This window comes from Mus pahari, chromosome 3 (genome assembly GCF_900095145.1).
Source record: "Mus pahari chromosome 3, PAHARI_EIJ_v1.1, whole genome shotgun sequence".
Taxonomy (NCBI): Eukaryota; Metazoa; Chordata; class Mammalia; order Rodentia; family Muridae; genus Mus; species Mus pahari.
This window is the reverse complement of record NC_034592.1, coordinates 82,164,364-82,176,758: the sequence shown is the minus strand read 5'-3', so window position 1 is coordinate 82,176,758 and position 12,395 is coordinate 82,164,364. Positions and strand designations below refer to the sequence as shown.

The 12,395-nt window shown below is 36.0% G+C and overlaps 1 protein-coding gene across 3 annotated transcripts in view; it reads right to left on the bottom strand.

The window, feature by feature from the left end:
- The window catches only part of Lrrc4c (leucine rich repeat containing 4C), a 1,191,813-nt gene that overhangs the window by 193,914 nt on the left and 985,504 nt on the right, over positions 1 to 12,395 (bottom strand). For all 3 annotated transcript variants that reach the window (XM_021194266.2, XM_029536201.1, XM_029536202.1), the window contains one exon: positions 11,440 to 11,533. The gene's annotated coding sequence lies outside the window, so the exon portion shown is untranslated. The remainder of the gene's footprint in view (positions 1 to 11,439; positions 11,534 to 12,395) is intronic.

Sequence of the window (12,395 nt, the reverse complement as noted above, 5' to 3'; positions counted from 1 at the left end):
GTGTGTGTGTGTGTGTGTGTGTGTGTGTGTTACGTCTGACAATTTGGGAGTGGCTATCAGGGACTTGTCTTTGGAGGAATATTTTTTTCCCTGTAACAGTAGCCTTTGATGGCCTATAATTCTCCATCTAGTGGTGGGATTTTGTAAAGGTCTCCTATCCACATGGTCCATTGATGTATTAATTTGTGTTGTGCATATAGCTCAATGGCTAAAGTGTTTGGCACACAAGCATGACACCCTATGCTCGGATTGGTAATAGCAATGATGTAAGATACTATGGGTCTTATTAACAGCACTGGGCAGGAGGATGAGAGGGAGTGGAAAGGCATGGATATAGATGCATCCCTGAGGTGTACTCTCTAGTAATTCTAGGCAGAGGAAATGGGGTTGCAAATTCAATGAGAGTCCCTGTCTTAAAAAATAAAGAACCATAGAGGAACAATCGAAGCATTGGTCATCACATACTCTCTTCAGGCATTTAATATCCCACATATGCATATACATATATACCTTACACATACAGTAGTAATAAAAAAATAATTCACAAAGCTCAGAAATTTCACCAGTGTGTTCAAAAGCCAAACAGTTTTAAAGATGATTTCTGTTTGTTTTCATATGTTATACTTGTAATTATTACATATGAACTCAGAGCCAAAGACTTGAAGTCCTAATGTGCAATTCTTGTATCGATATTTCTTCTAGAAACATCTGTAACGCAAAAGCTTTAATTCTGACGTGATCACCCAAAGAATGCTTCACCTGAGCTGATTGCTGATTCAAATGATAGTGCTCCAAGCAATGGAGACACCTCTTGGGTCTTCAGATAGCTCTCTCTGCACAAAATACAGGAAATGTTTCCGTACTCTGTACCACCGTATTTTATCCTGACATTTTTTCCCCCAAAGTTTTCAAAACTCAACTCATCCATAAAATCTTCTGCGATGAAGACGGAAGCCACCCAGACATTCTGTTAATATCTTCAGCGTGATTGATATTTCTCTCCTTCGGTGTGGCAAGATAGCATATGTGTATATGTGGGCAAGCGTATATATCTTTATGTTAATGTACATCTGCTCATCCCATTTCCACCATCTACCATTAAGATATTACATTTCCAGGGTCTGTTCTTACTTCCCTCCACAGAAAAGGACATTTATTTACTCGGCAACCCCTGTGTCTAATGCTGTGGCCTAATGTTCAATAAACATGCATTGAATGAATGAGTGGGTGCTTAATGACAACAGTGACAACTCTGAAGGAAAAATCTCCCCTCACAGATACCGTAAATAAGATCATGTGTAAGCATGACTGCAAATAGCTTGCTTCCTCAAGTGTATTGTTTTTAACCACTCTCAGCTGAAACGTGCTGTGGAATGACTGAGCCTTAGCAGGTGGTTTTCTCCTCACCTCAGCTTTCCCAACGGCTACAGTTCCAAACACAGCACACGTAAAGTGAGATGGTTTTTTCCCTACAAAATAATGCTGTATTCTTTTGTATGGCATTCCTTTTCAAAGCCATTGGATTCATTTATCTCTTCTTTCAGTTATGTTTCCTGTGCTATAGGCAAAGGAAGAGAACTGGACAAGGGATTCTAACTTTCCAACCTCCCTATTTAGTTAAAAAAAAAAAAAAAGTGAGAGGATGTGTGCTTAGGCCTACTGTGACTAGACATGCCAGGGTGGGGTGGTACCTAAGGAGATGTTTCCCTTCTTTGAGGAACAAAGGAGTGGGAAGGAGGGGGAGTGATTTACAAGCATCAGACTGGGAGGACAAGAGGAACTGCGGCTGCGATTGGAACGTAAAGTGAATAAAAACACACAAAAAAGATGATATTCTGAGCCATATGAGATCCATCCCTTGCTGCAACTTACTTTACCATTTAGAATTATTATGGTTATATTACTCTACTACAAGCTGGGCATAATGATATACCTTTTATTCCATGATTTGGGGTGTAGAAGCGGAAGATGAGCAGCTCAAGATTATCCCAGCTGTATAATAAGACGATCCTAAGCTATATTAGTTGCAAAAGGCAAAATAAAGATAAACAGAATAAAACTACAAAAACAAAAAGCAATAAACACTTCCATTAATATAAAATGTAAACACTTACTATAAACATCCTCTATATAAGCCAAAGCAGCCAAAACTTCAGAGAATTTGAATTGCTTTGCACTTTTTTTTTTAAATCTTAATTTTACCCTCTATTTTGACTCAATTTAAATGACTACATCAACTACTATCTTTCAAGGTCTTTAACCTTCAAATTAGGGTGAAAAGTAAACAATGGTTCAATGATAGAATTCACTTAAAGACGCCAAATTTCAGTCATATGCATAGGAAGGACTTCACTGTTGCTACAGTCTGCCATTGTTCCATACAACCACAGTAACAAGTGACTAGAGTAAATGGACTTTGTGAACACAAGATTCACTTCAAACTTCCAAAAGGGATTATTAACATTTTTATGACCATGCATAGATCCACACAAAACTGTAAAATGAAACATTGTTAGGAAATTGAGAGTAAGGTACAGCTCACATCTTTGTCCTATGAATCAAAGGACTCTGTCTATACCTTAGAGAAGCTTAAGAGACAGTGATGGCACTTTCTATATTCTTAAAAAAGGGACAGTGTCGGTATCTATATAAAATGGCACACTAAAGACATTTACTTGTTTTCAGTCTTTAAATTTTAATTATAATTATATTATAACCAAGGCTTAAGGTTTTTCCATCAATGCAATGACACTTTCAATGAATAGTTATCTTCTCCTTTGTATATAATAGATACAGTCTTGCACACTTGATATATAATTATCTAAACTAGTTTCTGTTAGTCAGCCACATCTCTCACTTTGACCCAATGTTTACCACTCCAAAAATGTCCCTATGCTCAAGAATACAGAGATTATCTTTTCCTTCTCTATCATCCTGAAAGGTTATTTTCAGGCCCAAGCCTTGGAAGTTACACAATTCTCTTTGCTTAATATATTCTGTAATTTATCCAAAGGGTTTATTTATGTTAGTTGTCTGTGTGTTCGTGTAGTTTGTAGATGTTAAAGCACATGGTTTTGTGATTGACATAAAGAAGCAGAAATTATGGTGACAGTTGTGGGCTAACTCTGAGAATCATGGATCAAATCTTTTCCAGGAAAATTTGATAATTTCACATGTCTGTGGTGGGAATGATCTATATTAAAAAGATCTGAGTAAAGCAACAAAGGTTCTCCCCACGGCTCATGATCTTCCTAGGCATAGACTCTGTACTAGGCATATTTGTTATACTAAAGATGATTTTCTTCTGTTTGGAAGGCCTAAGATTCAATTAAGGGAGTTGCACTTCTTGCCTGGCAGGTTGGTATTGTAGAATCCAGGGTCTGGTCCTGTGTAAGGTCATTGTTGTCTTTTTGTCTTGTCTTAGTCACTGCTCTATTGAAGAGAAGAGTCATTATGACCAAAGCCACTCTTTATTTTTTATGTTATTCTTCTTTGTTTAATTATATATTTTCTTTCTTTACATTTTAAATGTTATCCCCTTTCCTAGTATCCCCTCTGAAAATTCCCTATCACCTCCCCCCCCCCTGCTCCCCAACCCACCCATTCTCGGTAGTGGTGGCACACACTGGTAGGATTTGCTGAAGGAGGCAGAGGCAGGAGGGTCACAAGTTGGGGACCAACCTGGGCCAGAGCAACTCTTATTGAGGAAAACTTAATTAGAGGGATTGCTTAAATTTTCAGAGGTTAAGTTTATTACCATAATGGTGAAGAACATGGAAATATAAAACTGTAGAAGCAGCTGAGAAGCACATTCTCATCTGGTGATAGAGAACAGACCTGAGCCTTGCATGGATTTTTTTTTCTTTTCTTATTGTTCTTTTTTTTTTTTTTATTAGCTATTTTTCATTTACATTTCAAATGCTATCCCAAATGTTCCCTATACCCTTGCCACCACCCTGCTCCCCTGCCCACTCACTCCCACTTCTTGGCCCTGCCATTCCCCTGTATGGGGCATATAAAGTTTGCAAGACCAAGGGGCCTCTCTTCCCAACAACGGCTGACAAGGCCATCTTCTGCTATATATGCAGCTAGAGACACGAGCTCTGGGGTTACTGGTTAGTTCATATTGTTGTTCCACCTATAGGGTTGCAGACCCCTTCAGTTCCTTGGGTAATTTCTCTAGCTCCTCCATTGGGGTCTCTGTGTTCTATCCTATAGATGACTGTGGGCATCCACTTCTATATTTGCCAGGCACTGGCATAGCCTCACAAGAGATAGTTATATCAGTTTCCTTTCAGAAATTTCTTGCTTGCATATGAAATAGAGTCCTTGCATGGATTTTTGAAACACACATAGCCACGTGTAAATATATCAGTATTAAATCATTTCCTTACTAATTTTCTTGCCTTGTTATTTCCTATTCCCCACCTATATGCCTATAAGTTTATTTAATCTCTACATTTTAAAATAGAAAGCTTAAAAGAAATACATAATACAATTACTGATATACATCTTAAAATTGTATATTCATGTTATACATTACTTTAAAATATGTATAAAATTGTTGATATTACTCACTATTTTTGTATCAGTAATTTGAAATGATTATTTATTTAGATGCAATCTTTTGCATATATCCAAAGTAATACAACAATTATGAATAATATTTCAATGTTTATTATATCCATAGACCATATCATAAAATGTTCTATATTTTAAAACGAATTTTTGTAACACATTGCAACTACCCTCAATGCAGTCCAATGCCTCCCCATCTTCATACATATCCACTTTCACATGTGTGTCCATTGATCTATTTTTAATTTCTTTTTTCCCCCTTGGAATATTTTGTAGGCTGTGGGAAAACCTTGTCATTTAGTCATCCATAGCACTGTCTATTGGGATTTTGGTGACATATTTTAACAGGAAATTTTAAGTCAAAGGCAGGCACATTTTAGTGTAAATGCCAAATTGTCTCCAGAAGGGTTATGTCTAATCATTCTTTCAATGGGAGTTTATGGAAGTGTTCTCTTAATACCACTGGGTGTTTGAATTTAGCATTTTACTTAAAGAGTAAGAAGAGGGGACACAAAAGGACAGAAAATTTCCCTGTGTAAGGCCATATTAGATTTATGGGAATGATTTGCTAACAAGGATCAGAGTTACAGGAGTGTGGGCATGTTTGTTTTATTACCCAGAAATCTATGAATCAGTTGTAGTAACAGTTCAGCCCCTACCAGTAGTACATCCACAGTTCAGAGACAACTCAGACCAGGGAAAAAGAAACTATATATTTTCTATTGAAAAGAAAATATCCCATGTAATAATAGTAAATATCTTTTATGTTCTTTCTGTTTTAGGGGCATACTATTGTTTCCTATTGTTTCATTGAACATACCTATCTAATTTTAAATCTGGGGAAATATATATATATATATATATATATATATATATATATATATATATATAAATAAATATTCACAATAAAATAAATAAACAGAATTCCATTTAACTACCAGTTACTGTAATTTATCCATTACCCAAGTACATGACTGATTTATGCATGGGAACCAGGAACCTGACTCTGCTATTTGGAACACACCAGGTTTCAATCCGTTGCCCTGTCCAATTAACAACATTTCAGAACACAATAATCCTCGGCCCTTCTATTAGAAAGAAGACTAGATGGCAGTGTTGATAGGCCTGTCTCCTACTGGACACATATCCAATAGGTAACAAAACTGCAGGCTGATGCCTGTGGATAGCAGACAAGAAAGAGCAATGGCACTTCTTCAAGTAAGTGGCTATATTATAGCAATGTCCTTTGATTTTTAATGATATTTTAGCAAAACATCCTTGAAATTTTCTGTAAATATTCTAACTTTAGTGTAGAAACTGCTTTGGATTTATTTCACAAAGTAATTCTAAATTTGATCAGAAATATTATATATCTTAAGGAAAATAAAAGTTATCATGTTCTCCCATCATGTGATTTTGTTCTGTTGTGATTTATTAGTGTCCAGAAGGTTAATATATTTGAATTTACTATATTATTTAGAATATATCTCCTAGAAATAAATTCAATATTCATTTAATCCTCTATGCAATAAATTTTTATTTCATTTTATAATAACCTAAAATGATATTGTAATGGCTATCACACTGGAGCTGGAAGTTGGAACAGTTGGTAAAAAGTCTGTTTCCTAGCATCCTCCAAGAAAAAGCAAGTGGATCACTAGAGGTTACTTCCAGACAATCTCATTGAAACATTAGATCAAGTTTCAGGAAGAGACACTGTCTCAGAATAAAATTAAAAGTGATTGAGGAAGACAAACTATGTGGACTTGTGGTTTACAATTGCATGATCATACATGTACAGATACCCACCTCGACAGATATAAACACATATGCCAACATGCACACAAATGGCTCTCAAACTATAAAGGTAAATGAGAAAGCAGATTCATTTCAAATTTGATGATCATACATACAAATAAATAATTATTCCACTAATTAAAGAAACTATTTAGCTATAGTTATGAAATTTTAACAATTAGCACAGTTCTTCCTTTACTTAATTTAAAGAAACACTTGAATCTTAAGATTGCAGTTCTACCTGTAGAATAATGTTTGTATCTTTTCGGAGTAGACTAACATCAGGGTTATTCACAGGTGGATTTCAGTTTATCAGGAAAGCAGATCTAAGGTGGGTTTTTGATAACCAAAAACCACCCTTCATTTTCCCCAATGGTCAACAACCATGGTCAAGAGCAACTAGTTCCCACACAATCCGAACAGCATTTATTAGCTGAAGGACCCCACCCTGATGATATGACATCTGCTTGCACTGCTTCCATTTTGCCCTTCTCTGTGCTTTCACTGAAAAACAAAGATTGAAGATTGAACCTTAGTAAACCTTTATTTTTCTAGCCATGGAGTGGTTTAGTTTGGTGGTTTCACTATGTCCTCATTTACAGACTTTGCATTAGAAAGGAGATTGAGTGTTGTCATTGGTGTTTTAAGGCATTTCTAATAGATACCTGGAAGACAGTAATTCTGAGAATGATATGGACTATAGAGACCTAGATGAAGAGATTTCAGATGGGGAGGATGTTACCAGTTGGTCTAGAGACACTTGTGATATTTTGCCAAACAATGTGGCTGCTTTCTTCTCTTGTCTGAAAATTCTGCATGAGACTAATTTGAAAATCTTTTACATTAAAGACAGCCTATAGTTGACTGTGTCACATGGCTACTAATGTGCATTGTGTTGCAGCTCTACAATAAAAAAGATTAAGCAGGTTAAAAGCATTACAAAGTATATAGTTTGAGGAGGAAGAAGAGAACTGGGAAATTTTTAATGTTGGAGCCATATCCCATGCTCAAGAGATGAGAAGTTTAAGGAAAGGCTTCAGAAGAAATGGAATAAAAGGAGAGGTGGCATCAGGGCAAGAACCCATTCAGTTAAGCTTCCAACATGTGAAAATTAAAGGTTATTCAACAAAAGAAACTACTAACAATTCAAAGCTTATATGAATGTATGTCTTAAAAAGGACCAGTTTCCAGCCCTAGAAGGCAGCAGAATTTGGCAGCTTTAGCCAAGTACTCCAGGCTTTATTCAAAAGATATAGGTGTAAAGGGGATGGGAAATCTTCCTTAAAGGTTAAGAAAAGCTGCTGAGGCTACACATATGGCAGGTGACTTTCTGCAGGGAGGTACTGAGAGGCTGTTGCCTGAAGCTGTGAAGGTAAAGCCTGAATTGTGTTGGAGACCCAAAGAAGTTGAAGGTGCCTGCGCTGTGGATTCCAAGAAGAGCTGCACACAAGGTCTGGCATCAGGTCAAGAGAAAGCACTGCGCTGCGTTCAACAAAGCTGGAAGGGGTGGGAGATCTGACGACCCACATAGCACCAGACATGGATGTGCAGGATTTGGAATTTGCCCTGCTGGGTTTCAGTTTTTATCTGGTCTAGTATTTTCTCACGGTTTGCCATTTCCTCCCTTTTGGAATGTTTATGTATATTCTGCACAATTTTATATTGGAAATATGTAATTTTTTTTGTTCTTATATGGGGTTACATTTAAGAGATTTCCTTGGTTCCCATAAACGATTTTGGACTTTAGACTTTTTCATAGTCCTGTGATTGTGAACGAATATGTGGATTTTTGAGGTTGTACTGAATGCATTTTGCATTATGATAGGGCTACAGATCTATGGGGCCCAGAAAGTGAAAAGTGGTAGTGTGAAAATGGTCCCCATTGGTTGAAATATTTAAATGTCTGGTTGGTGTACTGTTTAAGAAGGCTTAAAAAGTACTACCTTGTAGGAAAAGGTGTGGTCCGCAGAATGGACTTGGAGGTTTCAAACATCCACCTTACCCGCTGCTTGTAAGTAAGATGTAAACCCTTAGTAACTGCTTCAACAACATGCCTGGCTGGCTGCCACCGCGGTTTCCACCACGATAATCATGGACTAAGCCTCTGAAACTGTAAGCAATGCCCTAATTGAATGCTTTGTTTTATAAGCTGGGTTGGTGATGATGTTTACTTATAGCAGTAGAATAGTAACTAAGAAGCATTACTGCAAAGTGGTGCCTTTTTTGATAAATATTGTGAGGCATTTTAAATGGAAAATATTTCTACTTTGTACTAGAATTGGCTGAAGATGAGAAAGCATGCTTTTCTATTTTTGGCAAGTTTTTGTTGTTGTTGTTGTTGTTTTTTATTTGTTTGTTTTTGTTTGTTTTGTTTTTTGAGAGAAATGATTTCATTTTTTTAAAAAAATTGAATATTTTATTTATTTACATTTCAAATGTTATCCCTTTTCACAGTTTTCCCTCCAGAACCTCCCTATTCCATCCTCCCTCCCCGTGCTTCTTTGAGGGTGCTCCCCTGTCCACCCATCCACTCCCATCTCCCTACCCTGGCATTCCCCTACACTGGGAATTACATTCCCCTAACTATCACAGGACCAAGGGCATCTCCTCCTATTGAGGTTCAAAAAGGTCATCCTCTGCTGCATGTGCAGCTGGAGCTATGGGTCCCTCCATGTGCACTCTTTGGTTGGTGATTTAGTCCCTGGGAGCTCGAGCAGGGAGGGGGGGGGGTTCTTGTTGGTTGATATTGTTATTCTTCCTATAAGTTGAAAACGTTTTCAGCTCTTTCAGTATTTTATCTAATTCCTACACTGTGGACCCTGTGTTCAGTCCAATGGTTAGCTGTGAGCATCCGCCTCTGTATTTGTCAGGCTCTGGAAGAGCCTCTTAGGAGACAGCTATATCAGGCTCCTGTCAGCAAGCACTTGTTGGCATCCACAATAGTATCTGGGCTTAGTGTCTATATATGGGGCAGTCTCTAGAAGGCCTTTCCTTTAGTCTCTGCACCACACTTTGACTCTGTATTTCCTCCTGTGAGTGTTTTGCTCCCTCTTCTAAGAAGTACTGAAGAATCCACACTTTGGTCTTTCTTTGTCTTGAGCTTCCTGTGGTCTGTTAATTGTATTTTGGGTATTCTGAGCTTTTGGGCTAATATCCACTTATGAGTGAGTGCATACTGTGTGTGTTCTTTCTTTACTGGGTTACCTCACCCAAGATGATATTTTCTAATTCCATCTATTTGCATACAAATTTCATTGTTTTTAATAGCTGAGTATTATTTCTAGATATCTTTCAATAATATCAAGTGGTTCATAAGTTAATCAGAACTTTAGTTTTCACACACAAATATAGAAATCTAAAAATGATTCTATAACCTTATGATATAATTAAATCTATAAAAGATTCTCTCCTTCCTGATGGTTACTATTCTTCAAAGACATTTAACAGTCTCTGCTCCTTCAGTGAGTGAATATAAGTGCGGTAGGAGAGGACTTTTATAGATTTAATCATATCATAAGTTTATAGAATCATTTTCAGATTTGTATGTTTGAGTGTGAAAAATAAAGTTCTGATTAACTTATGAACCATTTGATATCCTTGAAAAATACCTAGAAAAATTTTGCTAATAATCAAATTTCCAAATGACCCTATAAACCCCACTTTTGGCAAACAACTTATGTTTATCATGTTAAACATTTATTTGCTACACGTTTACAGGTAATATACTACACATACTAAACTGTGTGTAGCAAAAATTGTATTAAAGACAGATTCCATATCTTGAAAGTAGACTTATCTGATTCTGATGATTAATTATCACTCATGATATGTTCTACAGTGGAGTAGTATCTTAAATATTTGTTCTTCTGTAATAAAATGCCAAATGGTCATATCTCTTAGATTTTTATCTTCTGATATTTTAGCCCAGGTACGAATATGACCCCAAATTTAATTCTATCAAATGACAACAGTGAAGTTACTTTTAATTGAATGTTTTAAGTCTCAACTAAAGAAAAAAAAGTATGAAATAAATAAGTCCTGTTCCTCTGAGAGCAATGTTTCACAATCTGTTGGTCTTTACCCCCTTAGGATTCATCTATCAGATACCCCGTGTATCCGATATTTAAATTATGACTCAATGCAAAAGAAAAAAATTCAATTATGAAGTAGCAAACATTAATTTTATGATTGGGATCACCACATCATAAGGAACTCTATTAAAGAGTTATAGTACTAGGAAGGTTGAAAACTACTGACAGTGCCAAGTCAGTGTGCAGTGGGTCCTGGCACATGCTCTAAATCCTTTCCTTTGTTTATAGTCTTAGATCCACACAGTTACTTTACTTTGTTTTAAAGGTACTCCTTTGCACTACCTTAAATATATTCTTTTACTTAAATACATTTTGCTTGCAAATAAAATCTAAACTTATATATAACTTATTAAAGTAGACTCTCAAATTCCCATCGAAACTGGTATATTAGGGCATTAACTAAAGTCACTTACTATATTTATAAACTGTTTCCTTCACAAAAGCTTTGAATATTAATTAAAAATTATATTATGACAATTAAAAAATTCTTCCACCGGCCTTTTACATTTAAAATATGGATAAGATCACAAACGGTTGTGTTTTACTGTACTGCCATCAGTATCAGCCGCATAGTAACAGAGAGAGCTTTTGGTGGTACTGAAAAACATCACATCTAGAAGGAAGCTGATTAAAATATGGGCAAATATCTGACGTTTTTCTTAAATGAGGAAGCATCTCAGTACCCTGGCTCTTTCTATAACCCCCCCCTCAAATTATCTTAATATTGTAGGAAGTGATGAAAACTTTGGTAGAATCATGTCTTTGTTCTTTGTGCCAGATCCCTCCATTAATCTTTGATGACAAAGAGTAATATGACCCTGGTAAGCAAGTCTACCTAAAGCTGGTACTAAACATGGGAAAATCTTGTCTTTGTTACAAGTTGCTACTGATCCTCTATTCAACCTCATCCTCTCCCTAACATATACAGCTATTATGTAAGTCCCAAGATGGATAACAAGTGACTTGAGCATACCTTAATGTGTGTCTTTCCGGCTCTTCTCTTCCTGAGAAAATTCAAAGAAGTAAAATACGTGTTCTGGATTTCTACTGGTGATGTTTCTTCACACCTGGAGAGAATAATACAAAGATCAATTTTAAATCACAACATATGAATGAGGACAAATCTAAGGTCTGATATGCCTGCTTATTTCACATTCATAGTAGAGTTCTATAATAAGGAAATGTCAGAACATCCATTGTTCACTACTGTGTTACTAGTCAATTTAAATATGGGTAAAATAAGGCAACTCCTCATACACTTCCATGTAATCATCCTGTTACACATATTTATACATACTCCTTTTCTCAAGTTTAGTAATCCCTGATTTTATTAGTCTTTCATTTCTGTCAAATTTCAGTGTGTTTTATTGTTAGATGTATATGACATGAATATTATTGGGGAGATATATTGTATAAATAACAGTTGTGCAAAAATATGAGAAGACTTTTTCCTTTTACTTTGATTTTAGTTGCAGTTAATAAATTGTTGTAACTCTAATAGCTAAACAGATGTAAAACATTAGAAAGTCAGGACTGAGACTCTAGATTGGTGGTTGAGTGCTTGCTTAGGATACATGAAGCCTTGGGTTCAATTCCCAATATGTTTTTCTATGTAAATATACAAGTAATTATGTTAATAAGTAACAGAAGTCTACACTATAATTGTTTCATTCTAATATAGGAATAAAAATATAGGCAAAGAAAAATATTTAAGTAAACAATTATGACTAAATGCAATTTTTCATACAATAATTAGTAAGCAACTTTGAAGCAAGTTCCGAACTTCCCTGAATCATAAAGTTTTCTCCTTCAAGCAGGAAGAATATTTTGTAAAAAGAATATTGGGGATTTTAGTGTTTTATGCCTCAGACCCTAAAGTAAACTGTACTTAAAAAATTAAGCCTCCTATAGTCGGGCGTGGTGGCGCAC